The following is a 27,452-nucleotide window of genomic DNA, read 5'->3' as shown; positions in this document are numbered from 1 at the left end:
TTGAAATCCCCAATTTCCTTCTTGGTCAAAAAGTCAACCTTTGACCTAATAAAAATTCTAAGGGCATTTTAGTCTTTTCTTCCAAAAATAGTGAAAATTTCATTATGATAATCAAATGGTCCAAACTATTCCAAATTATACTGAATTTTTGAAGCGATTTTTCTTAAATGGTGATCTAAAAACTAGATAGTTTAGATCATTGAACCATATTGAGTAGTGTACTAATATTAAAAAGAGAAATACTACATGATCAAGAGCTAGTAATGTGGGCTTGTAATTGTTGGTGCGGGTTCTATCCACTTTAGTTTTGTTTTTTTAGCATATTAGGTTTATTGCCCTTTTGTACATGTCAAATTGAAAACTTTTATTTTCTAACTCACAATTTAAAGATTCTCTCTATGAAAAACTCAATCAAATTTAGGATATTTTAGTCATTTAAATGTATCAACTAAATGAACGGTTCATCGTGAAGATCTTAATTATTACCAAAACATTCAATTTGTTGAAAACATATGAGTTACTAGAAGATCTCCAATTTAATTATTTTTGTACATAGAATATATGGTGATTTTAAAAAATGATCCAATTATAGTATGTGTATGCTAAGGATTAATTATTCACAACGGGGTGGATAGAGTGGTGCACCTATTGAACATATTCGGCTAGTATATGTGTTCGAGCACCCTTTATTCGCAAGCCAGTTTTGTACAAGCAAGTTCTTCCCATGGTTCCTATCAATTACCTTCATAGCCGGTTACACTAGACAAACAGTGGAATGTTAATCTTAACACTCAGTGGAAAAATAGAAAATGACTTTGACCCCTATATGAGCTCTTTGGCTCTTTTCCCTTGCAAGTTGCTAGTCAAAACAAGAAAAGTTTCACTCTCTCTCTCTCTCTCTCTCTCTCTCACACACACACGCACACACACACACACAAATTCATTATGCAACCTCGACAATGGATTAGCATCACCACGATCTGTGCAGCTCTCATCCAAGCATGTTTAACAGAAAACTCGCTCCCAGAGGCTGATAAAAATACCAGTTTGCCACGTCAACCACAGGCCAATTTCCAACAACATGCAGGATATATAACTGTGGATGAAAAGCAGCAGAGATCACTTTTTCTACTACTTTGTTGACGCAGAAACTGATCCTGCTTCAAAGCCTCTTGTTCTTTGGTTTAATGGAGGTGAGCTTACCTAAATTCTTCCACATGCTTTAAAGACTGTTGGTCTTTGGCCAACTTATATGCTTTTTTTTGTTTTTTTGTTTTTTTTGTTTTTGAGAACTTATATGTGCATTAAGCAATACTAAAAGACAGAAATTGAACTTTCTGAGTTTTGTAGGGCCTGGTTGTTCATCTGTTGGAATTGGAGCTTTCTGAGCATGGACCTTTTAAGCCAAGTGGAGACATTCTGCTCAAGAATGATTTTAGTTGGAACGGAGGTAAGTAATCTCATTAATTCTATTATCACAATTGTGGCACTGCCATTGTTAGTTTCTGCTCCGAATTCACGTTGATACTCTGTCATCTTTACAGAAGCAAATATGCTGTATTTGGAGTCACCAGCAGGAGTTGGCTTCTCCTACTCAGCTAACAAATCATTCTATGATTTCGTGAACGACGAAATAACAGGTTGTAGTCAATCCTCATCCAACCAAGAAGAAGCCAAATAGAGAGACTTTCTTTACATATCAAATTAAGAATTTTTAAAACTTCATTGAACATCTCATGGTCTAGTTCATAGAGATAAAATTATGCCATATAAATGATCGTATCTAGCAAAATACTTACTATGTTTGCTCTCTTTAGCACGAGATAATCTCATTTCCTTTAGTGCTGGTTCGACAAATTCCCAGACTACAAAAACAAGGATTTTTTTATCATCGGAGAGAGCTATGGAGGTAACATCATTCACTCATAAACACCATTTTCTGTCGCTGACTAACTAGCACTCAGTCTAAACAACTCGATATGTCACCAGGCCACTATGTTCCACAGCTTGCACTACTCATTGTCCAATCAAAACTGAAGTTCAATCTGAAAGCAATAGCAGTAAGAAAATGAAAATTGAAAGAGTGAAATGAAAGTTTCTAAAGTGACTTTGGTGTTGATGATTTTGATTAAGATTTGTCATGCGTCAATCTACTTTTGGACTTCAACCTTGATCTCAACTCAAAAGCGGAGTACTTGTCGTCGCATGGGTTAATATCCGATGCGACCTTTGAAATTGCCACTTCAGTCTGCAACTATTCTCAAATTTATAGACAAAGTGTAATTCAAAATGCTCCGCTTAGCCCTGATTCTAGTACAGTAAATAACCAAGTTCATACAGAAGTCAGTAAATTTATCAACAATTATGATGTTTCTCTTGACGTCTGTTTATCATCCGTTGTTGCTCAATCTCAGATGCTGAATCAACTGGTAAGAATTTTTTTTTCTCCTTAATTTGTTTGGAATTCTGTGTTTAATATGAACTCACGTACATCCGCGGCAAAACACAGAGAAGCTGGATGTCTGCATTGAAGATGAAACATATACATACTTCAACCGACCAGACATCCAGGATGCACTTCATGCTCGGCTAATTGGAGTCGAAAACTGGACAATGTGCAGCAAGTAATCATCTCACTTCAAGTCCTTTCTGTTCTTTGTGCTTTCGCCTCTGCATACCGGCTTCTAACTTTGATTATCCTCTTTCGCAGCCGAAATGTCATCAAGTACGAAATGCAAAATCTGGAAACACCAATGCTTCCTCTTTTAGGTGCACTTGTAAACTCTAGAATCCGGATTTTGGTTTACAAGTATATCTATACCATACTTATCGATGTTCAAAAACTCTTGGTCATTAACGACGTCATAAAGTCTTTCACAACTTATAAAAATCATATCTTAAATTTGTTCAGTGGAGATCAAGTCTCTGTTACCCCTCTGATAAGTCCATATTGTACATATATTTTATGCCTCATTTGCTTATTTATTTCTTGATTTTCTTGGATTAAATTGTTGGGTTTAATGTATTTTGTGAGAATTGTGTAGTTGGTCCCTAATTAGAGGAATTGGAAGAAAAGTTGTCAAATTGGACTCAAAAACCATTAAGATGTATGACAAGGATTAATTGGAGACAAAGAAGATGTTTCTTAGAAGGCAATCAACCAGTCAAAGCTTAAAAGAGGAAGTTTGGTCAAATCCTTGTGGAATTTGGAGAAGCAATCAAAGAGATATTGGGAAAGATATTGGGGAACCTATTTTTGGTAGTATTTGATTGAAACTATGTTAAGGATTTGTGTATTATAAATAGAATAGGGCTGGCCTCGTAGAGGGGATCCATACTTTTCACTACCCGAAAATACCCAATTCTTGCAAAGAGAAGTCCTGCTGCCGCCGGCCACCTTGGAGCTTTTTAGGGGTTTTCGAGTTCATCTTCATGTCTACCATCAACCACTCTGTGATTCTCAATAAGTTTATCATGTTCTAATTTCCTTTTTGCTAGGGCTACGATGTAGCCTAGCCATGAATACCTTATTTCTGTGTTTATGTTAATTTGATATTATTTTCCATGTTAAGTATCTTTTATCGTTCTTAATGCTTTGAGTGCTTGATCACCACTTAATTGATTTGATGCTTGAGTTGACGATAAGAATATCCAACTTAGGATTTTTCTTCTAGTAATTGGTACCACAGGTTACTTGAGTGAACTGGAAGGTTAATCAAGGCTTATGTGGTTTCCATAAATTTCCATAGAACTTAATGGGTTTCTACTTCTTAGTTCTTCATCTAGGCATAGAATGGGACGGTTGTAGGAATACTTTTGGTATAGACAGGCATGTCATATTGAATAATTAATAGAAATTTATCATTAACATGGATAATAATTAGGATTAACTGGTTACAGGAATAGGGTAGAATTGGCTATGGTGAAATCGGAACCCTAGTGCTCATACCATCAGTGTTTGCCAAATTTTATTATTGTTTATGTTAGTTCATTCTTGTTAATCAAAGCCTCACCATTCGAACATCCAGATAAAATTTAGGATTAATCAAAATCAGTACTCAGTTAATTAGTCTTAATCTCTGCGGAACAATACTCACTTAACACTACATTATTTTGCTACGATTTTGTGTCTATTGGTCCTTTTTTCCTCTCCTCGTCCTTTTACCGCCCGCGGGGGTCGGTTCAGCTCTGAGGGACGAAGGCAGAGTTTTAATGGATCAACACCAGTGCCCCGTTCGGATGGTGTCTCTTGGCTTGCGAGTGTGATCTTTTCAATTTCCAAACAAAATTGAAAGTTGAATTAGCTATTAGAGCCTGAGGTCTTGTCGAACAGCTCCTTAGGCTACCGATTCTTGTTGTAGCGTAGGCGTGCCACTATTGGATAAACAACCAGCCCAATAGATTTGGTATGGGTGTGTGTGATTGATATTTGTGAAGTTTGCGCCTTCTCTCTGGACTTCTTATCAGGCCATTGTGCTCCAAGGGGGGTACCGGCTTGGATGGGCTCTTTTCTCTGCCTCGACTAGGAGGACTTCAATATTCTTCTCTTCGTGATTATCACCCTAGTAGGTGCGAGCAACACCTGAATAGGTAATAGAGGAAGACCAAGTTTGTGATCAGTAAAGACCTTGCCTGGGCTTTATTAACCTGTTTCAATATTTCTCCCGTTTTCGAACTCGATTGGTAGCTATTCGGGCTTACGAACAGTAATCGAGCCCAACTAGACTTCCTATCCCTTCTTTTACTGTATCATTCGGGCCCGAATATCAATATTTCTAGCTTTTCAAAGTTCAAGGAGGCGGGAGTCCAATTTTAGACGTTTAAAATGGTTCGAAGCCCGTTTTGTCAGATTATCAGTTAATTAATTACCGAGTTTTCTGCAATTTGTAAGTTATTTGCAACCTCAAATTAAACAACAAAAAATTCATTGGTTAATCCATTAATTTATCCTTAAATCCGAAGAACCAAGTAAAAAAAAAATAAGAGAAGCTGGAGATTTCTCAATCCAGTCATGAGATTACATGAATTGAAACGATTTACATGTTAAAAGAAAATCATACCATGGTGATGGCAGAGCTACAAGAGATAATCACAGAGTTTGTTGACTGGATATCTTAAGAACAAAGTAAGCAGATTGCGATTTTGAGAGAGTTTTTTGAAGACTTTTCGTCTGGTTTTGGAGAGAAGAGTCCTCTTTTCTTGAAGTAGACCTTCGTTATTTATAGGGGAGGATGAATTTGTAATGACAGCAACTTCGACAAGACCTCTGGCTTGTAACTCGGGATCAACCGCTAGTTTGTTGTTCTAAACCAGTTTATAGAAGGAATGATGGAGGGTCCTTGGCAAGGACCGCTAGTTCTCTTCGTGGGGTTTTCTTGATTTGACTTTCTCGAAATTGAAAACCTGGCTGACGATTTTGATCTTCTGGTTTTGGGGGCTTAAGTACATTGTGCTTTCTTGCTGGGTGAGCAAGAAGTCAGTTCGCCATTTAATGTGATAATCCCTTTCGGCCTCCCACGTGGGTTTAGGAGTCATACTCATCACTTTTTGTCGTGTAGCATAAGGTTAAAGCCTGACTTTTTTGACCTTGGGCCTATTTATTTATTTATTTCAAATAGGCCCAGACTTGAGAGGGGCGGCTTTTGGGGGATGGATGAGTGCAAATGGGCCTGGCCGTATCCTTCAAATAGTGTGACTACTTTTGGTCCATTTACCGAAATTGGGTACAAACATTGCCCCCTAGTTTTGATGGGCTTCGGTCAAGTCTATCAAAATTAGACCCTTTAGCTTCTTGGTTATGTCTTATCATGACGGTACACATTTTTTGAAAAGTACGCGCCATCATAGTGGTGGCAATACATCAACTGTCTCCATGTCTCATGTGTAGCAATTAATTCGGCCTGCCGAAAAGATAACCTCCCTATTTCTGGTTCTTTGAACTTCGTCTTTGAACATACCCCCTTGCTTCTTTCCTCTCCTTTCTATTTCATAGTCGTTACTTCTCCTTTCTTGAAAAAACTACCATGGCTCCAAGACGTTCGAAAGGTACCAAGGTCTCCACTGCAAACCCTCAATGGACGTCTGTGTAGAAGCCACGAAGCATGCTAGAGATTTTCAGGCTGCTCTTGTGCAGGTGCAAGTTAGTTCGAGAAGCTATATTCCCCTTTCCCGGTGACTTTGAGAGGTCCCTACAAGAATCCATTCCGGGCCCATATTATTACAGGCCAAGCCCGAAAAGTTGCTCGTCTTTGGACGCTTGCTTAGTCAGAGCGCCTTTTGCTTATGGTCTAGAAAACATCAACTGGGGGTCATTGGATACGCATTTGGAATGGCTAGGCTTAGATTCCTCCATTCCTCTTCCGGAGGATTTTCTTTCTTGGGTCGATTAGGTGGATACGATGCTGCCCTTATTTAAGGATAAATGGATGTTGAATGGCATTTACCAGGCCATCATGTTGTCGAAACATCAGATTACTCTGAACCCTTCACTGATAAGCGCCGCTTTGTGCTTTTGGGATGGTACTTCAAACTCAACCTTTGGGCCTTGGCCCATGACTCCCACTATTTTGGACATGGAGGCCCTGTTTGGCTTTAGACCCCACGGGCTTAGTATTGATGCCTTAGTTGATTTTGAAATGAAGAATCGGAAAGTTAGGGTACCAATGAGGGCTAGTGCGTCCGAAATTATGCGTCTGAAGATGTATTCAGGCTTCATGATGACCTATCAAGATATGGATTATCCAGATCAAGAGCACATGATGTTTCTGCTCTTTTGGTTGAACAAATTCGTTTTTCCTCATGCTGATGAAGGCGTGAGAACTGAGTTTATGCATTTGGCTGAGGCTCTTCACAATGAATCGGACTTGGCGAGTGGGCCTTTTATGTTGGCGTAGCTATACCATTTTCTTCATCGGATTACTGTTGATCTGTTCAACTTGAATGTATATATGCGGCCCTATCTGGATGCTTCGGATGTGGTCGAGTGGTACTTTCCGAGTGCGGGCTCGGAATCTTTGGAAGACGATGTTCAAGAAGGTGACGCTCCTGCCATTGTACTGGCTACTAGACCGAGAAGGTTGATCAAGATCTTGAAGAGTGTTTTATTTTCTTCAGAGAATGCAGCAGTGTCCTAAGGCAATCTGGCTTTGTTCCCTGTTGGGCTCCATGCTTTGGTTTGCAGAGAAAGGTCTCCATGAAGCTCCTCGGCATTTGAGACATCTTCTTGATTTTCGGTCTCAGCTGCACGTTGACATGAGTGTTTCCTGCTTGGCCAGCATAGATCTTTTCTTTGGAGGGGCTTGTTCTGATAAAACCTGCACCTATGGGGCGGAAGCTTACAACCCTCAATATGTGAGTCGTCAGTTTGGGCTTGTTAAGGCCATTCCTGAATTACTATATAGCTCAGTTAATAGAGGGAGCTCATGGCGGAACTCGTCGATGACTCCTCAAGAAATTGGGTCAGCGATGTCTTCGGGGCGGAGCCGAGGTGAAAGAATAAGAGTACCTCCTTACGATCTTTCCCCACTTTGCACCTCTGCATTCCACGAGTTCTGGTATGACAGGCTATCTTCCTGGCTACCTGAGTCTACGAAACTATTCTATGCCTCAACGTTCCAGGACTGCCCTTTTGCTAGATCGATGATTGAACAAGAGGAATACCATATGCGGCACAACCTAGTGTGCTACCAAGGCGAAGCCACAATAGGTAAAAATGTACTTTCTTTAATGCTTGCTTTTCACCCTAGTTCAGTTACACCATTTCTAACAATCTGGATTGTTTTTGGTATTCTGACAGAAACGCTACGACGAACCGTATGACCCTGATTTGAATGGTAAGCTCTTGTTGATTTTGATTTCCTTTCAAATTCTAAGCGGAACTAACTGTATCAACGCCTCTTTTGTAGTTCGAGATGTTGTTCCCGATGATACTGATAATCCAACGTTGCCTCCTAGCTCTCTCGGTCCTCTTTCTGTCCTTGGCTCGAGATCGCTAGACAAAGGAAAGGCTCCCTTGGAGGGTCCTAGTGAAGATGATGAAGATAGTGATGATGAGGAAGAGGAGACACCGCTTCAGAGAAAACGTAGAGCCTCGGATCGTGATTCAATCCTTGTAGATGGTATGTTTTCTTTTCTGGCCCTTAGTATTTTTGGTGGAATTTTCCCCTGCCCTTTTTTAAGGTCATTCGCATTTATCTTTTTAAAGTTGAAAGTAAGAGGGCGAGGGTAGAATTGTCTGCTGACACTGATGAAGCGCTTCTGGTGGCCCAGAAGAAGTGCCTCAAGTTTGACCTAATTCCAAATCCTTGTCTTTTAAGCACGATTTCTGTCCTTTCTAACTTTCATTCGTATTTTGTAGCGTCCGGGCAAGGAAAAAGTCTTTGGTCCTTTTGTTTCCGGTGCACCCAAAATGGTGGTATTGAAAGTGAGGACCATCAAACTTGAGGACGAAGTCGACCTCCCTCCTTATGAACCGCATTCGGACTAGATTGTCCAGATTCTCGCTCACGCTGCGAAGGCACTCTCGAGGTTGGATCCTCTTTTTCGGGACTTCAAGATGCCAGGGTCTCACGGGTCTAGATCCAAACGTTCATCCAATCTTACTAGCGCTGCGGGCAAATGCATTATCATGCAGTTGAGTCAGCCTGATGTGGTGCTTGCTAATGCGGTGGATGCTCTTAGGTCTCTCCGGAACGTAATTCGAGCTCCTGAGTTTGATCTTGTGACAGACCCTGACACCCTATCCGGGATGATGCCTCAGATCCATCAAATTGCTTTGGTAAAGCCCCATCTTGCTCCTGCATGCAAGCATATGGAGCAGTGGTTGAGCAGGACTCTGAAGCATATTTGCATTATCAGAGACATTCTTCCTGCTGCTGGGGACCCATAAGAGATTTTAGAGGACCACTGGGATCGCAAGAAAGGGTTCATGGATTGGCTGCAGCTACCGAGAAGGTCTTAGATTAACTTGATGTTCTGGAGAAAGAGGAAGAAGGATTGAGGGCTGATATCTCTGCTGATCTTCGGTTGAAGGTAGATATAGAGGCTAAATTGAAGGACATTCGGGCCCAGATGGCTGCTAGTGGCTCTACTGCTCAAGAGATAACTTCTGACCTTTCGGGCTCGGCTAGAAAAAGATGGTTTCGCCCGACGTGCCTAGATATTGATACAGAGGAGCGGCGATCTGATTGCCACTATTTTAGAATTTCTTGGTTGAATTTTTTTTTTTTTCCTTCGGGCCTGGATTTATCTTTTGTAAAAACTATCCAACTTTCTTCTTTTCTGGAACAGTGCTCTTGCAAGTTGTAATTAAATAGCCTTTTTCAATTTTTGCTTTAATTAACAACGGCTATTTATTCCTAATGAGTAGAAATAAATATGCCAGTAACCGTTAATTAATTAGTTTTAAGGAATAAAGGCATAAATGCCTTAATACCCTAAAAGTTTGGGAATTGGGCTAGTCCTGACCAGGGGTCTTTTCATGCCGTATGGTACATGCTCGAGTGAAATTTCGTGGGGTGTCGTGCCCTTTCTGGCTCATTTCCAATTTTGGCCACGTGGCAGAATGAAGTGGTGTGCCATTTGATGGGGGTTGTGAAGGGTCACATCGGGGCTTTAAATATGTGATTTGACGTCTCCCTTTCTCATCCATACTTTTGTCTTCCCTTGATAGTGTCAGACCCTATACTTTCAAACGGGAGAACTTTCCCAAACCCTAAACCTCAACCCTCTTCCATTTCTCTGGATATGGCGCCAAAAAAGGTTTCGGCTACCTTCCCAACTTTTCTTCTTCCGAGGAGACTGCTGCCCTTCCCGATTTTCTTTGGTGCGCGCAATGTCTTTTGCCGCCATTTTCGACAACTGGGTCTATAGGTTCGCTGCTGGCCGAATGGACTTCCTTCTTCGCAAGGATCTTGTCATCTTTGCGAACGATTACTACGTGTTAGGTCCTAGGTACGTGGACTGAAAATCCAACCAACTTTGGAATTATGAAACTTATCCCATTCGGGCTCCTATTCCCGTTTGCTATCTTTGAAGGTATCGATTGGTCGAATCGGAACAAGATGCTTCCTCGGTTCTTTCCAAAAATCGACGTGTCTAGTATTGACCTTATTTGGGTGACTGGGTGGCGAAAATGGCATCTATCATGCCATAACGTGCTATACTCTTCACCTTCAGGCCGATTCGCCTCTTATAGGCTCTTCTTTGGCTTTTTGGAACACTGCTTCCAACACTTTTGATTTCGGAGTTGGTCCCATGTCGATTTCTATTCTTGACCTTGCAGTGATTTTCGGATTTTGTCCTCATGGGCGAAGTGCCGACTGGCTGGGTGATTTTCAAGAGGATCCTTTGAAGGAACCAGAAAGGCGGAAGAACCTCGAGACTCTTTCGAGCCTGATTGGTCCTACCCGGGCCTTTAGTGCTTTTATGGGTGCATTCATGAATCGAGCGGTGGATTACCCTCATAGCGAACACATAATGTTCCTGATGTACTGGCTGAATCGATTCATCTTCCTAGCGCGTCCAACTACATTACAATGGAATGGCTTCATCTGGCCGAGGGCTTCGCGTCTTATCGGGATATTGCTACTGGTCCCTTGATTTTGGGTTCTATTTATAGGGCTTTGAGATAAGCAACCATTGCTCCCATCAATCTCAATGTGAAGGGACCCTTGTGGATGGTGCAAATTTGGTTGCAGTGGACTTTCCCGGAATTAAGAGGTCGAGACCTGCATACCACCTCTGATTCGGTCCCCTTGAGAGATTTAGTTACGAACTCGGTTTACGGTAAAGCGAGTGAGGAATGTTTTACTTTCTTCATGGGCGAAAGAGCAGGAGTGTGACTCAGTGGATGATGAACTTGAAGCGAATGCTCCCCTTGCTTCTGAGAATATGGACATTTTTTCGTGCTTGCAATCCCGGGACTTGCCTTGTGACGACATGATGGATTCCACAAACTACCAATATGGTGTGGAGGCCTATAACCCTCAGTTTTTTAGTAGACAGCTTGGGTGCCCCTAGGTTATTCCTGAGTTGAACTATTTCTTGATCAACAAGGGTTCGTCCTATCGTTTTCCAAAACTGAGTCGAGAAGATCTTCTGTGGGTTTGGCCAAGTATGACGAATCTGCCAGGGTGTTGGAGTTGAAGGCCTACTAGCCCGTTTCCTGCGGTACTCTGCCCTTCCAGGCTTGGTGGAATAATTATCTTGGTAGATTCGGGACCATAGATGCCTCATACAAGAGAGCTTTCAAAAGCTGCCCTTTTTGCCAAAATCTTAGCGAAGACGGAAGGCATGCTTTGCTCGAACAGATTGCAACCGACAACAAACTTCCTTTAACCAGTAAGGATAAAGAACTTTGTGAATTTTAAAGTGTTTTCTCCCTTCTCTAAACATCCGAGTTTTCATGCAGTTTCTGCCAATTACCAAACACTTTGCTCTTCTGCCCAATTGACTACCCTTACTAAAGAAAGACCTAGTTCTGGCTCGGGTTTATCTGTTCCGGGGGTTCCCATCTTAGTTTAGCGGAGGTGAAGCTCAGGGAGGGTAAGCATTCCTCTCAGCCCTACGCCCAAGACTGCTAACCTTTCCAGAACTCACGAGTCTCGAACCGCTCCGTTCGCTCTTCCCTATTCAAGTAATTAGAGTGCTAGAATGAAGTGGTTAACCGACACCGTTTACTTGCTAATCGGCCTTTCAATCTCGTGTAGGCACAAAGAGGTCGCTGTAGGAGGAGACTGATCAAGTCAGTGATACTCGGCTCAACTGAAGCTGCCCAAACTAAACGAGCCAGGATTCTCACCACAGAGGTTCCTAAATTGGCTTCAACTGCCCCTAGTAATTATCGGGCTCTTCCTTTTTCTTGCATATTCTTAGTTTTGCCTTTCTCAAGTTTGGTTATTTTTACAGATTCGACCTTCACAGTCCGAGCCTGCTCCAATTCCTGTTGTGGGAGTCCATGATGCAGAAATTGTTGACGTAGATAAGGTGGATCCTCTACCTGTTTCACCTTTAAGGGAAGAACGTCCTTTTGAGGTAAAATTCTTTTTTTTTTTTTTAACAAGAGAAAATTCATGTCCTTCCGTTATTATAAGTCGGATGTCGGAATTCTATCTCGAGACAGTTGCCCCGTGATGAATGCCCCAGGTTATTGGGGAGGTGAGGCTCGAAGAGACAACCTGTGGGAGGCCCTCTCAAAGAGGTTATGGACGAAGATCCTGCTGAAGTGGTTATCGAGGTACTGGCCCCTGCTATAGAGTCAATGGATTTCGAAAGGGAATCGTCATTCCCTGATCTGAAGGTAAATTTCCTATAATTCTATCTTGTCCTTGAGGAAAGAAATTACAGAAAATAATTGTGCGTATTTGTGGCGGAGACCGAGATGCAAATCGAAAGTATGGCGCTTTGAGCCGATGGTGGATCCTATGGATCGTACTAAAGCTAGTCAGGATTTGGGTTCTTCACGTGTTGAAAAGTCTGAGGTTCCAACTATGTCCAAGGAGAGGGCGAAATTGATCTTGGCAAAATGGGTGACTCTTTCGACAGATGAGAGGGTGGGAGACGAACAGAAGAGTAAAGTCTGTGACACCTTAGATGTTCTTAGCCCTTCCTACACGGATTTCGCATCCTCTTTCAAGACTGCCAAGCTGGACCTGTTGGCTTTGGCTGACAAATTCTAGCATAGTGGTGCTGCTCAATTTCCCGATGATGAAGCGCAATTGGAGGTAGAACTGGCCCGATCCAGGGAAGAAACGAAAGCGCAACATGAGGAATTGGAGAAATGCAAGCTGCTGTGGAAACAGCAGATTCACTACAAGGAAAAACACTTTTGGCGACCACCACTTTTGGTCGCTAAAAGCTGTAAATTCGTCGCCAAACCCCTTTAGCGACGAAATAATTTCGTCGCAAGCTTGGTCGCCTAAGGCTCGTGGCTGAAAGTAAAAGTGACAAAAGGCGACAAAAAAAAATTTCGTCGCCAAAACCTTTATGCGACCAATTGGTTTCGTCGCCTTACAATGATCAGTTGGTCGCCTATAAAGACAGGTTCCATAAAAATACCAAAATTTGCCTTGCGTGAGAAAGGATTGTACGACCAAATAGATTGGTTCGTCGCCAATAGTTTTTGGTGACTACCAGATTTGGTCGCTAAGGCTTACTTAGTTGGTCACTAAAATATGTATATTTAATTATTTTATTTATATTATATTTTATGATAATATTAACCTTTTGTGCATTAACATATTGTAATTTTGAAAAACAATACATTTAGATAAATAGATCAATAGAAACTTACATGAATAAAAATTTCTCTCATTCAAAAGTACACAAGCATCCTAGTGATTCAAGTACACATAACATATCCAAATTCCACTGAAAGACTGGAGGCCAAGCTCCATATATTCTTGCCCTTGGTAAACCCAAGTTCTACAATCATTATTTCTCCACTCTAAGACTATTACCAAGCCTGTATACTATTTTCAACAAAACAAAATACATGTATACTATGCCTTTTGTATCCTCAAGTTTTGTAGTCATGATCTTTAATAGGGATTGTGATCTAATATCGTGGAATTCCCAAACACTGTCAATTGTTTGCTTGATCTTCTCAAACTCATCATTTTCCTTTACAAAAGAAACAAAATAAGGAAATGTCAATGGTCAAGAAGATGCCAAAACCAAGAAAATTAAAATTAATATATATAAAGAGAGAGAGAGAGAGAGAGAGAGAGAGAGCAAAGCTGAAATTCACAATCTTAACTAAATAAGCCATCAAAAAGAGTTCGACATAAGAAAACTGATTGCAGGTCATCAATAAACCAACTTAAAAAAATTGAATTCATTTTTCATACCTCTCAATATCAACTGTCTAAGCATACCTTTGTGATAATAACAGAAATCAAATCATCAATTACCACAAATAAATAAGGAAAACAGTTACGAAAAACCAATGTAAAGACTAATATGATGCATGGCACAAACCCATTAGAAAACATAAATCATAAAATCCAAAGTATAATCCACACGTTAAATGGAACTAAGTGTAATAGGAAGAAGAGGTTCTTACCTCAAATGGTCCTCTGTCCAAAACCCCAAACCAAATCCTTCCACCTCCTCAAATAAATCTGAGATGGAAAAACAGGATACTACCCTAGTAAAGTTAAAGACACCTAAATGACATTGTTCTAAACACATTATAAGATAAAGAGAACTGAAGGGTAGATGGTCAGGGGGCATAATGGAAAATAACTCTAAGCCATCAGAAATCTTTGGGGAAAGACAGTGGGTATGGTTATATGAGTACATAGAGGTTATAGAGCTTTTTCTCACAAAGGAAGCATCCCATATTCTATTCAACCTGTTTAGTGAACTAAAAACAATAACAACAATAGTGCAGAAGTCCTTGGCAGAGCTATGTAGGTATTTTGGTTTAGGACCAGCTTTAATTTAAAATATAATTCTTTTTAGTGTTAAAAATTAATAAAAACACAAGGACAATGATATATCTAATTGCTCAAACAGAAAAATTATGTTGTGGACCAAAGGGGCAGCAGCAAGGTAAAGTGAAAACAAGCTGCAATACCCAAGCACCTTAAGACTTAATTGCATTTCCTACAAAGAAAGAACTCTAACCCACCTGCAATGCCAATGCCATATCATTTGAAAGTTAAAGCACAAAACACTACCTTATCAATCTAAATCACTATAATCATCACTGTGATTACTAGATTGCCATCATTTTGTAATCAATCACAACCTTAACTGGAAGACCTTAGTGCCTAACAATATTTCTTCTTATTATAGTTCATCTTGCACATTTACAAACACATAAATAGGAGCACCATACTACACTAAAATAAAGAGAAAAAGATCAACCTTGTTTATCTTCAAACTACACACTGTTTAGCTAACAGTTTCAATTGGATAATGGGAACAAAATTTTAAGCAAAAATGAGATACACCTCTTTTCGTTAATGAATATAACTCTTAAAAATCAGTTTAGAAATCACTCTCCCTCACTCCCTTTTCCAAATCAATGTCCAAGAAATTAATATAGGTATTTGCAGTCATCAAATAAGTTCACGTGTATAACAGATTCTTAGAAACTTATTGCTTCAAATGAGAATTTGGTTTAGTTTCAAAAAGTAGAAAGCAATTCCTTATAGCTAAATCTTCTAGCCAAATCAAAATGGCTACTGCTACATCAAACCAGAGAAAAATAGAAAAATAGAAAAATAGAAAATCCAAATCAAATAGGCAATGTATGTTTTTAAATAGCTCCTCAACCTGATTGCTAATTCACAATCTCCATTAGCCAAAAATGAGAGTAAAATTTCATCTCAGATGTTTGAAAATCATATACGCAAGTTCAACTTCAAAATCCTAGTCATGTTAGACCCAATCTTTTCTTAGGCATTTTCCTACAAGCAAGAAAGCAAAAAACATAAATGTCCAACTTCAAAATCCTAGTCATGTTAGAAAAACTTTCCCAAAGGACATACGTATAATGTATAACAACAACCTTTAGAATACTCGCTTCTTCTCGGTTGAAATTTAAACACTAGCAAAAAGATATTTTAAAGTGGAAACAGGGGAATACAAAATTACATCAATAACATATACTTATTCACAATACATAACAAAATATCTCTTGCAGACTAGAGACCTTATCAATTTAAGTGAATTCATTGAAGTCCTCCGATATATAAAAAGAGAAGGAAAAAAAAATATAATGCAGGGTCTTTAAAAATTAAGTTTCAAAAGAATATGAGCCAAACAAGAATTTTTAAAAGGCACAAGAAAGAAATAAAATGGTGGCATAATTTTTTATTTCTAATAAAGAGGGAAAACAAAGGATGCTCAAACCTACCATCTGCAACAATAGATTCATAGCCTAGCGTTGGTCTCTTGGTTGTCTGAAGGGGCCTTCAAGTCTTTAATAGCTATAATTATCCATAATGGAAAATTCTCAAATGGCAGTGCTCAATCAAGGTTGCTTCTCTTTTATTTCTTCTCATAGTTTACATAAATAAAATATAAAAATACCTTAAGAATTAAGTTCTTGAATGAAGGCTTAGCAAAGAAATCTGAAAAATGCTGAATCACTGCAAGATCCAGCAAAGAAACTAAGTATCAAATACAAGACACCACCAGGCAACGCAAGCACAAGAAATCTTCATAATAATAAAAAAAGGTAAATCTTAACATTTCCATGATTCCAAACTCGTAACTCAAAATATTTAGAGAAGTTTTCATACCTAACATAGAGGCAGCAGATGAGAAGTGGTTGAGGAGTCGTCGACCACCTCGTTACTAAGACAAAAACCAACTAAATTTTATTTTTACAGAATCAAAATCAAATAATTACAGAAAAATAGCTAAATAAACAAAAAAATCATAAAAGCACCTTTGAATCAGAGTTGGTATGTGCCTGAGCACATTGCAGAGAATCTCTAGTATATGTTGCTGTAGCAGCAAGTGGTTGGCATTGTTGAAGGATGATTTTGGGAAAGAGAGTGAGAAATAAGGGCCATGAGAAATCTGAAGGGGGATGAAGAGATAGTGGGTACATAAGAGATTGGCCGGCATCGTTGGAAGATTTCATTGCGAGCGTCCGTGGAGGACTTAATTGAAGGCATCGGTGGTGGAAGACGGCGGAGAGAGTGGATACGAGAGAAGTAAATTGGGGGAAGTAACGGGTTAGGGAAATTTTTTTAATTTATAGTCTTCCAGAATCAGCCACCAAGCTATTTGGTTGCCAACATGTCAAATAAGGAAAACGACACAGTTTTAATACTTTATATTCTTTTTCACAGGAACAGCGACCAAAAAAATTGGTCGCCAAGTTTCAAGAAATATTTGGGCGGTATCTCACAAAATATTTTCGCGGCATCTCAAATTTAGAGACGACACAGGCAACCTTAGAGACAACATAATTTGGTCGCCAATAATTTTCAAGCTTAAAGGCGACCAATCTTGTGATTGGTCGCTAATTCCTCCCCTAGCGACCAAATCTTTTGGTCGCCATTCGGACATATTTTCTGGTCAATTAGTTGATAAATTTGACGAAATTATTGGCGACGAAATAAAAAACTTCGTCTCCCATAACCTTGATTGGCGACCAAATTTGGGTTGGTCGCAAAAGATTTCGTCGCGAAAGAGGTTTTTTCTTGTAGTGATTGGAGACTCGGACCTCGAAGCTCGCTTGTAGCAGGTCTTTGTTGCGAAAGAGGAGCTCCAGGATGAGGTGATCAAATGCTAACGGCCCTGACTACTGCCAAAGAGGATATTGATAAGGCCGATATGGATGTTGGATTGGAGATATGGCAGGAAAGGCTGAGGATGATCCGTCTTGATAAGATTCGTGTGGACAAGCGACGTTTTGCTGAAAAGATCAAGACCTTGCTAGACCTGCTTGTGTAGTTGCCGAAATACTTCGACCCATACTATTTATTTTTGATGTAAGAACCTTGTATGATGGTTCTATCAAACTGCTACTATTCTACTAACTCTGGTATTAGGCATTTTGATATAAAACTTGTTTGGAATTGTATATCTTATTCGAAACATGCATGCTATGGGCTACTTAGGTCTAGACCTGTCAATTCCCATAAGGATGGTATGAATGTTTTTAGCCATTGACCATTTATTGGATGTTGATGCACCGTTCCATCTCTATCACATAGCAAATACGCCCATTTTCCCAGAATTTTGCTGACTATGAAAGGACCTTCCCAAGTCGGGCTCCATTTTCCTAATTCTGGCACGTGGGCTCTAATGGTAGGACCGCTCCCCAAACTAATTCTCCTTCTTCAAAAGTTTTTCCTCGAACTCTTCTATTATAGGCACGTGCCACTGCTTGTTTACCGACCATCAAATGATTCAGAGCTTTAGCCCGAATTGGACCGAGTTGCTCTAATTCCTTCATCATAGCCTTAGTGTATTCTTCTTCACTTAATTCGGACTGTCTCTCGATACGTAGTGATTGCATGTTGATCTCTACTGGTAAGACAGCGTCATGCCCGTAAGTGAGAGCGTAAGGGTTAGTGCCTATAGCATTCTTTTTAGACGTCCGATCTGCCCAGAGTGCATTGGATAACGTTTCATGCCAATCCTTTGGGTTGTTATCTGCCATTTTCTTGATAATATTGATCAAGACTTTGTTGATAGATTATGCTTGACCATTGGCGCGTGGAAAGTAAGGACTAGGTTGCACGAATCTGATATTGTATTCTTCAACGAATGCTTGGATTTCCCTTGAGATGAAGAAAGTGCCTCTATCCGTAGTGATACTTTCTAGAATTCCAAATCGATGAATGATTTGCTGCTTGATAAAAGTAATCACTGCGGCTGAAGTGATAGATTTCAAAGCCTTAGCTTCTACCCACTTCGTGAAATAATCTGTGGCCACAATGATGAATGTATGCTTGTTGCTGGAGCTTGGCACAATTTTTCCCACAAAGTCCATGGCCCAGCCTTTGAAAGGTCGAGGCTTTATGATTGGATTCAAAAGAGTTGCCAAAGCATGCTGAATCGGGCCATTCCATTGGCAATCTTCGCATCCTTTAGCATAATTAAAACAATCTTTCTCCATCGTTGGCCAGAAGTAACCATATCTTTTGATGAGCCAACGCATCTTTTTCCCGGATTGATGCGCTCCGCAGGTGCCTTCATGAATTTCGCCCATAACGCGCATTGATTCTTGAAGTCCCAAGCACCGTAAAAGAACTCCTTCCTTGGATCGTCTGAACAGTTCGTTATTTATCATGACAAACTTTGTAGCCTGATATTTAAATTTTATGTTCACTTTGGGAGTTGGATTAGTCAAGTAATCGAGCAGTGGCTTTCTCCAGTCTCCAGTTTGTACATCATGGGCATTTATTTCAAGATCCATTCCTCTACTGAGGATTGAAGGAAGAGCCCTTTTTTGTACTGTGATGGTTCGTTCGGACTGACTTTCTTGAATCTGAATGCCGGATGTTATCTATGCCATTTTGTTGGCAGCCAGATTCTTATCCCTTGGGACGTATTTGATTGATATTGTTTTAAACGCAAACCCTAAATTACGAGTTGCCACGTAATAGGTTGCCATACTCTGGTCCCTACATTTGTATTTGTTGGTCAGCTGCCTAATTATTAATGAGAATCTCCGAACACTTCTAAATGCTTTACCCCTAGTTCTAATGCCATTTCTAGGCCGATAATTAGAGCTTCGTACTCAGCCCTATTGTTAGTACTATCAAAATCAAGCTGGAAAGAATAGGCGTATTTCGTTAGAATGCTTCTTCCAAGACAACGCCTACTTCGGCGGCTAAATCTGTCTTCGATCCATCAAAGTACAGACTTCCATGGTTTGATTTGTACTGTTTTGACTGAAATTTGGACCTGGCCTTGTTTGTTTGGTAGATTACCGAGAAAGCTTTTGAATTTGAACTTTGGCGCTCTTTGCTCTGGCAAAAAACCTATATTGGCAATTTCCAAGGTGCTTAAATCTTCGATTTCCACACAAGGGTGGGCGGCCATAAAGTCTACAATGGCTTGCCCTTTCATCGCTTTTTGAGGGACATACCTAAAATTGAATTTGGACAAAGCCAAGATCCATTTCCCTAATCGTCCCCTCAGCACGGGTTAAGCATATATTTAATGAGATATGTCTTTGCTATGATATGAACAGTAAAAGGAAGCATGTAATGACGAAGTTTTACTGCTGTGAAATAAAGAGCAAGGTAAAGTTTTTCAATAGCTGAATAACGGGTTTCCACATCTTGCAAAACTCGACTTAAATAAAATACAGCTTGCTCCTTGCCTTCGTCATTGTCTTGGGCCAGTAAACTACCGATTGAATTTTCTGAAGCAGAAATATACAATTTTAGTGGTATACCCTTTTTTGGAGGCATCAGGACTGGAGTTTTGGTCAAATAAAGCTTTATCTGGTCAAATCCTTCTTGTTGGACAGGACCCCATGTGAATGGCTCTCCTTCCTTTATCTTCAATAATGGAGAAAATGGTTGTACTTTTCCTGCTGAATTGGCTATAAATCTTCTTAGGAAATTGATTTTCCCTAGAAGGCTATGTAGCTCCTTTTTATTACGAGGTATCGGGGCGTCTATAATTGTCTTGGCCTTGTTTTTATCGACTTCAATGCCTCTATGATGTACCAAATGCACATTTCTTTGGATTCATCTTCAGCTGATGTTGCCGCATTCTAATGCCTTGCGTAGATCTTCGATATGTGCTTCTTTTTCCTGAGATTTGATGACCACATCGTCGATATATACCTCTAGAGTGTGTCCGATCATGTCGTGAAAGATAGCGTTCATTGCCCTTTGGTAGGTAGCTCCTGCATTCTTTAGTCCAAAAGGCATGACGACTTACTCGTAGGCTCCTACTGCCCCCGGGCATCTGAATGCGGTTTTATAAACATCCGCTTCAACCATGATCCGATTGTATCCCGCGTTACCATCCATAAAAGACAAGATCCTGTTATGTGCTGCACCGTCAATAAGCATGTCTGCCATTGGCATTGGGTATTCATTTTTTGGGATAGCTTCATTGAAGTTTCTGTAGTCTACACAAACCCTTACTGCTTTAGTGACTTTCTTCAAAACGGGGACTATATTAGCCAGCCATTCGACGTATCGGGCTAGCCTAATGAATCCCGCTTTCAGTAATCGCTCAATTTCTTCCTTCACTTTGAGTTCTGTCTCAATAGATATCCTTCGCTTCAGCTGTTTTACTGGTTTGTAGCCCTCTTTTATGGGCAATCTATGCTCTACCAGACATCTATCGAGTCCTGGCATCTCGTGGTAGTGCCATGCAAAGCAATCCTTGTGTTCTTTGAGAAGGGCGATCAGCTCCATTCGTACAGACTGATTGAGGAGGCCATTGATGAATATAGGCCTGGGGTCTTCTTCGGTTCCTAAATTAACTTCCTCGAGAGGGTCTTGAACTTCTGGAGGAGTCTGACTCAACTTAGTAGGTGCAAGTTGGATTTCTTCTTCCATTCGTCCAAGCTTCCTCTGAGACGAACTCTGCCATGTAATTGGCGGAATCTCCATCTAAAGATTGTTCTTCTCTCTCTTCTCCTCTTACTCTTTCTGCTAGGGTGTTGATTAGCAGAAATGCCCCCTCTTCCTGTGGGCTTTCTTTAACCTTGACACTGGGTAAAGAGATTTAGGGCCTTTCCCATTCTTCTGAGGAAAACGTCAGGCCCTGCTGGAGGAACTTCTAGGCCATCATTATGGGAGAGTGGCCGTTCTTGATGAGTTCAGCTACAGTGAGAGGAGCGATATCCTCATTGTAGAATCTTGCATCAACATTGTTGGCTGAAGGCAGGAAAGGCTTAGAATCTGCTTTGACCATTTCATAATCTTTTATCTCCTCATCCCACATTAACAATTCTTGCTGAAGAGAGGAAGGTATGGACATGCTTTGATGTATCCAATCTCTACCCATCAATGCATGATAAGAAGATGTACTGTCGACTACTAATTATGACACCAGTAAATTTTTCAAGCCGACTTCGAATTCGGCAATCAAAATCCCATATGTTGCGGTGATAGTTCCTGCAAAATTAGAAACGCTTAACTCGGTGGGTATTAGATCAGATTTACTTTTTCAAGTTTTTCCAGTCTTTTGAATGGGAGAATGTTGACGGCCGCCCCTCTGTCGATCAAGACTTTTTGAAAGGGACACCATTAATTCTGGCGGAAATGAATAGGGGTCTCAGGTGCCGTGTCATCGACCTGGTTGGTCTAGTGAAGAACACTCGAGGGGTCTCCTTCTTTGGGGAGTCTAGGCCTTTGTACTCTAGGCCCGAATCAGTAGTTTGTGGAGTGCTTGGTTTGTCATCATAATCTTCATGTATCCCAATCAGAGCAGTGACGTGTTCTTCGATCAGTATGTCACCTTCCATGCTGCATGGTTGTCCTTCTTTTGACCTATAAAAGGCGGGGAGGATGTACACCATATTTACTGGCATAGTACCCTGTGCTGTGGTCTTTTCTCTACACTTGATGGCCTGATTCATTGAGGGTTCAGCCTCAACCTCTGTCTTCATGGGCTTCTGTAGAGTTGCCGATTCCTCAATTGCCAAGATTGGTTTTCCAACTGTCAATTCACCAACTTCTTCTATTGTTCCAACATTAGGGCTGGCATGTGATCAGGCTGGCTTTCCACAAGCGCTTGGTTGTCTTCATCTTTGGCTCGTAGTCCTAAGGCTGCTTTGAATTTTTCATGATTGAGCTCATAGTCCAACCAATTGTCATTATCATCTTCGGACATGTTATCCGCTTCCTCTTCTTCTATGGTTGAACTGGCTCGCTGCACCTTTTTAGGATTGTGATCTGCATAATCGATGTCTGATCCTTCTCGGATTCAGGTTAGCACTTTTGTTAAGTTTTTCTGAAGTCGCTCGCCGCTTGTCATTGCTAGTCGCCTTAGAATAGTTTTGCTTGCTCCCGTCTTGGCATTTTCGCACAGGATGGTCGTGATCCATGACCTAGCTTGAGGAACAAGTCGGGCTTCGACCCTTCTGCTGCTTTTTATTTTCTAGGTATGGTCGTGATTCGGTTTTCTCTGTTCGGTGGTGGATTCGGTGCGCCTTTGAGTCTGAGCATACCTACAGTTGACCTTCCTTCACATTGAAACTCGTTCCTGGTGGCTTGATGAGCCCTTGGTGGGCTTGATTGCATTGATTGATATTCCATTTCCCTCCTGGCCTTGCCGTATTGTCTTTTGATCCGTCTGGCCTCGGTATTGGTTAATTCTTTCCCTGGCTTGCCGCCCTTCCCTACTAAATACCATCTCCCATTTTGCACCATTACTGGTTTAGCCAGGCTGGGTGGCCTGACATTAGTCGAATTGGAAGTAGTAAAAGGTCTACTGCAACCAGTTTCTTCATGTGGACGTAATGGAAAAGCCCTGGGTTTGGGCTGTTTCAGTCTTGTTCTCCATTTATCTCTTTCTTCTAATTTTGTTGATTCGGATTCCTGCCGTATGGAGGTTTCATCCATAGCTTTCCTGTCTATCCTTCTGAATGTCTCGTATGGATTGTTTGGGCCCTTTCTTGGGCTGAAAGGTCCATATGATTGACTGGATATTCTGCTAGGATGTCTGTCGATTTCCCCTCTCGTGCGAATTAATTGTTCGTTAATCTTTGATCCTGTGGCTGGTATCTCTAGTTCACATTTGCATTTGCACCTGCTACATAATATGATCCCAGCTGTGATGGTGGCTTTCAACCTTTCTGGCGCGGCTATAGTAACTTTTCGATCGCCTTCTTCGCCCATATCCACCACGATTTTCCTTTTGTTACGTCTGCGGGCCAGTTGACGCTGATCATGTGTGCTAGGAAAGGCTCCTCGTCTACCCTCATGGTAGTCTGCTTGTCCATAAGGATCTTGCCCTCGACAATGAGATCTTGGATGACATCCCTGAACTGAACACAGTTGTTAATAGCATGCGAAAAAGAATTATGCCACTTACAAAACATTTTGTTCTTCAGCTCTTCCAGCTTGGGAAACACGTGCTTCTCGTTGAGTTTGATTGCCCTTCCTCGTAGCAATTCATCAAAGATGTTTTTAGCTTTTGACAAATCGAAAGAGTACGATTTATGCTTCTGTTTGTATGGAATGAATCCTCCAGTTAGGGGCAGCAATGTTTCGCTGCTCCTTTCCTGGTTTTACTATTGCTTTGCAAATGATTGGAGTTTTCATCTGAACAATCTCACCAATGCCACCGGGACCAGCCTCTTCTTCGATTTCTTCGTCCAATGCGCTCATCACTTCCAACCGATGAATTGGATTCTTGTAGTATACTGAGCTTGGAGTTGTTTTTCCTTTGGATTTCTTCCTAAGTAGCAATTCGTACTTGCCCATTGGCCACATCCTACAAATCCATGAATTCTATGTCATCAAACTTCTTCCGAAGGGATAGTCTGAGTGCATTTTGTGCCATTTTTATAAAATATTTTTCATCCATAGGAATTTTGCATTTCGTTTTGATCTTTTTAAATCGGACGATGAAATTTGGCACTGTTTCGTGATCCCTTTGCTTCATATCAATGAGGTCATTGATGGTAATCTCCGGTTCGGGCCTATAATATTGCTCCATGAAAGCTCCTTCCATTTATGCCCATCCAAAGATGGAATTCAAGCTGAGATTGTAATACCAAGTGAAAGCCTGACCTGATAGAGAGCTACCAAATAACCTCAACTTCAAGAGCGGTTGGGTTTCTATGGACATGCACTGGGCTGAGAACCGCCCTATATGCTCTAATGCTGATGCATATAAGTCTTCCCCATTGAACAGGCTAAAAATCGAAACTTTGAAGCCTCTCGGGAAGGGTAAATCGTCAATGTAAGCAGGATAAGGCTTCTGATAGGTAGGTCTGGCTGGTCTCCGAATATCGGCCGGACCATTATAGACGAGTTGCATTAGTGCTTCCATTTCATTACGAATGTCCATGTCTGGAAGATTTCTGGGTGCAGGCTCGACACCGATGGAGGATTTTGCCCTGCATCTTCTTCGTCATCGGATTCCGGAATTTGCTCGGGCATCCTTGCGTTGTTTTGTCTTCCCCGTCCGTTGCCTCCATTATTACCATTGTTGTTGGCGATAGGTACGTTCAACCCTGCTGGTTCTCGTCATCTATCAGCACACATATTCCTTCGGATCGGCTCTGGTGGTAGAGCTAGTTCGCCAGTTTTTGGGGCCTGGTATTTGGATGGTGTTCCAAACGGAGCGAAATGTTGACTAGCAACGTCTTTGGGTGGTGAAATCACCTTTGGCACATGCGGTGCCATTGTAGTGATATTAGACCCCGCGGGTTGGTCTACCTGGTAAGATGACTTGAGAGAATCTTTGATCACCATTTCTGAAGGCGAGGTCTGGGCATGTCCACTTGTTTGCCCTGAGGAGTATCCTTGTATTAACAAGGGTGTCTGGATATTTGATAGTCTCCCATCTCCCTTTTGGGCCATTTTATCGTCTTGTTCTGCCTGCATGGCCCGTTCGAAGAGGTGACCTAGATATGCCCTTGTCTCATTCCCTTGTAGGGTTGTGTTCAGATGACCTCTCTCAACGGTCTGAACGACGCTTTGAGATAGGAGATCCATGGAATTGGTCATTGCCTGGAAACCCTCTCTCATGACTTTTTCGAGTCTTTCGAAAGGTACTTCCCTTGATGATTCCATTGACTCGGACTCTGCTATTTCTTTGTTCTTTTCGTAATCGGCTTGAGTCGAATCAGCCATGTATACGTTCTTTCAGCCTTTCTCACCATGCACAGAGAGAAGTCCCAGGGCGTGCCAAAATTATGTTGGTCCTTTTCCTCTCCTCGTCCTTTTACCGTCCGCGAAGGCGGCTCTACGAGAGGCGAAGGCGGAGTTTTAATGGATCAACACCAATGCCCCGTTCGGATGGTGTCTCTTGGCTTGCGAGTGTGATCTTTTCAATTTATGAACAAAATTGAAAGTTGAATAAACTATTAGAGCCCAAGGTCTTGTCGAACAGCTCCTTAGGCCACCGATTCTTGTTGTAGCGTAGCCATGCCACTATTGGGTAAACAACCAGCCTAATAGATCTGGTATGGGTGTGTGTGATTGATATTTGTGAAGTTTGCGCCTTCTCTCTGGACTTCTTATCAGGCCATTGTGCTCCAGGGGGGGGACTGGCCTGGATGGGCTCTTTTCTCTACCTCAGCTAGGAGGACTTCAATATTCTTCTCTTCGTGATTATCACCCTAGTAGGTGCGAGCAACACCTGAACAGGTAATAGAGGAAGACCAAGTTTGTGATCAGTAAAGACCCTACAGGCTTTATTAATCTGTTCGATATTTCTCCGTTTCGGACTCGATTGGTAGCTATTCGGTTCTGAGCGATGTCGGGCCCAACTAGACTTCCTATCCCTTCTTTTCTGTATCATTCGGGCCCCTATTCTTTTCAGGCCTGAATATCAATATTTCTAGCTTTTCAAAGTTCAGGGAGGCGGGAGTCCAATTTTAGACGTTTAAAATGGTTCGAAGCCCGTTTTGTCAGATTATCAATTAATTAATTACCAAGTTTTTTGCAACCTCAAATTAAACAACAGAAAATTCATTGGTTAATCCATTAATTTATCCTTAAATACGAACAACCAAGTAAAAAAAAACAAGAGAAGCTGGAGATTTCTCAATCCGATCCTGAGATTACATGAATTGAAACGATTTACATGTTAAAAGAAAATCATACCATGGTGATGGGAGAGCTACGAGAGATAATCACAGAGTTTGTTGACTGGATATCTTAAGAACAAAGTAAGCAGATTGCGATTTTGAGAGAGTTTTTTGAAGACTTTTCGTCTGGTTTTGGAGAGAGAGTCCTCTTTTCCTGAAGTAGACCTTCATTATTTATAGGGGAGGATAAACTTGTAATGACAGCAACTTCGACAAGACCTCTGGCTTGTAACTCGGGATCAGCCGCTAGTTTGTTGTTCTAACCAGTTTATAGAAGGAATGACGGAGGGTCCTTGGCAAGGACCGCTAGTTCTCTTTGTGGGGTTTTCTTGATTTGACTTTCTCGAACTTGAAAACTTGGCTGGCGATTTTGATCTTCTGGTTTTGGGGGCTTAAGTACATCGTGCTTTCTTGCTGGGTGAGCAAGAAGTCAGTTCACCATTTAATGTGATAATCCCCTTCGGCCTCCCATGTGGGTTTAGGAGTCATACTCATCACTTTTTGTCGTGTAGCATAAGGTTAAAGCCTGACTTTTCTGACCTTGGGCCTATTTGTTCATTTATTTCAAATAGGCCCAGACTTGAGAGGGGCGGCTTTTGGGGGATGGATGAGTGCAAATGGGCCTGGCCATATCCTTCAAATAGTGTGACTACTTTTGGTCCATTTACCAAAATTGGGTACAAACATTGTCCTACAATTTCATTAACACCCTCTAACTGGGACACGGACGCTGGTGCATAGATTGGCAAAGGGCTTGGGACTGAAAACGACTGTGCCTTACAGAGTCTAGTTTGAAGAGAAACAGGTATGTCAACCAAATAAGTTATAAATAATTTGACTCAGACTTCTTTTCTTCCTTTCATGCTTTTTGTTCATTTCTTTCTTAACTTGTCAGGTTGCTGGATGGACACAAGTATATGGGGATGTTTTATCGTTCGCCACCATAAGAGGCGCAGGTCATGAAGCTCCAATAACACAGCCAGAGAGATCACTGCTTCTGTTTAGTTCATTTGTGGGAGGAAAGCCATTGCCAGAAGTAAAAAAAAGGTCTCGTATCGTTCATCATCTGGATATCGATTTATTCACCAGCTTGTCATGTCAAACAAGCTTCATCAGATCAGTATTTATGGAATAAAAGTGAACAAGTTGTAACAAAACCAGTTTATTAAGAATAATGAGCGCAATGAGAGCTTTTTCTCTTTTCCAGTTGGAACATGTGAAGGAGGAATTACAAGCAAACTAA

The 27,452-nt window shown here is 41.1% G+C and overlaps 1 long non-coding RNA gene and 1 pseudogene across 2 annotated transcripts; one reads left to right on the top strand and one right to left on the bottom strand.

Annotated features, from left to right (window-relative positions):
• Positions 1-945: 945 nt before the first annotated feature.
• On the top strand, positions 946-27,452 carry LOC103339181 (serine carboxypeptidase-like 45; annotated as a pseudogene).
• On the bottom strand, positions 13,288-17,162 carry LOC148914947 (uncharacterized). 2 transcript variants are annotated; one of them, XR_016122946.1, is made up of 5 exons: positions 16,403-17,162; positions 16,254-16,308; positions 16,042-16,100; positions 15,866-15,938; positions 13,288-14,120 (listed from the first exon to the last, which is right to left on the bottom strand). It is a non-coding gene; the product is annotated as an uncharacterized LOC148914947 (long non-coding RNA). The 2 variants fall into 2 exon arrangements; XR_016122947.1 differs by lacking the exon at positions 15,866-15,938.

This window comes from Prunus mume, linkage group LG8 (assembly GCF_029339155.1).
Source record: "Prunus mume cultivar Tortuosa linkage group LG8, ASM2933915v1, whole genome shotgun sequence".
Taxonomy (NCBI): Eukaryota; Viridiplantae; Streptophyta; class Magnoliopsida; order Rosales; family Rosaceae; genus Prunus; species Prunus mume.
Note: the sequence above shows the minus strand (reverse complement) of the source record. Positions and strands in the feature narration are given on the sequence as shown.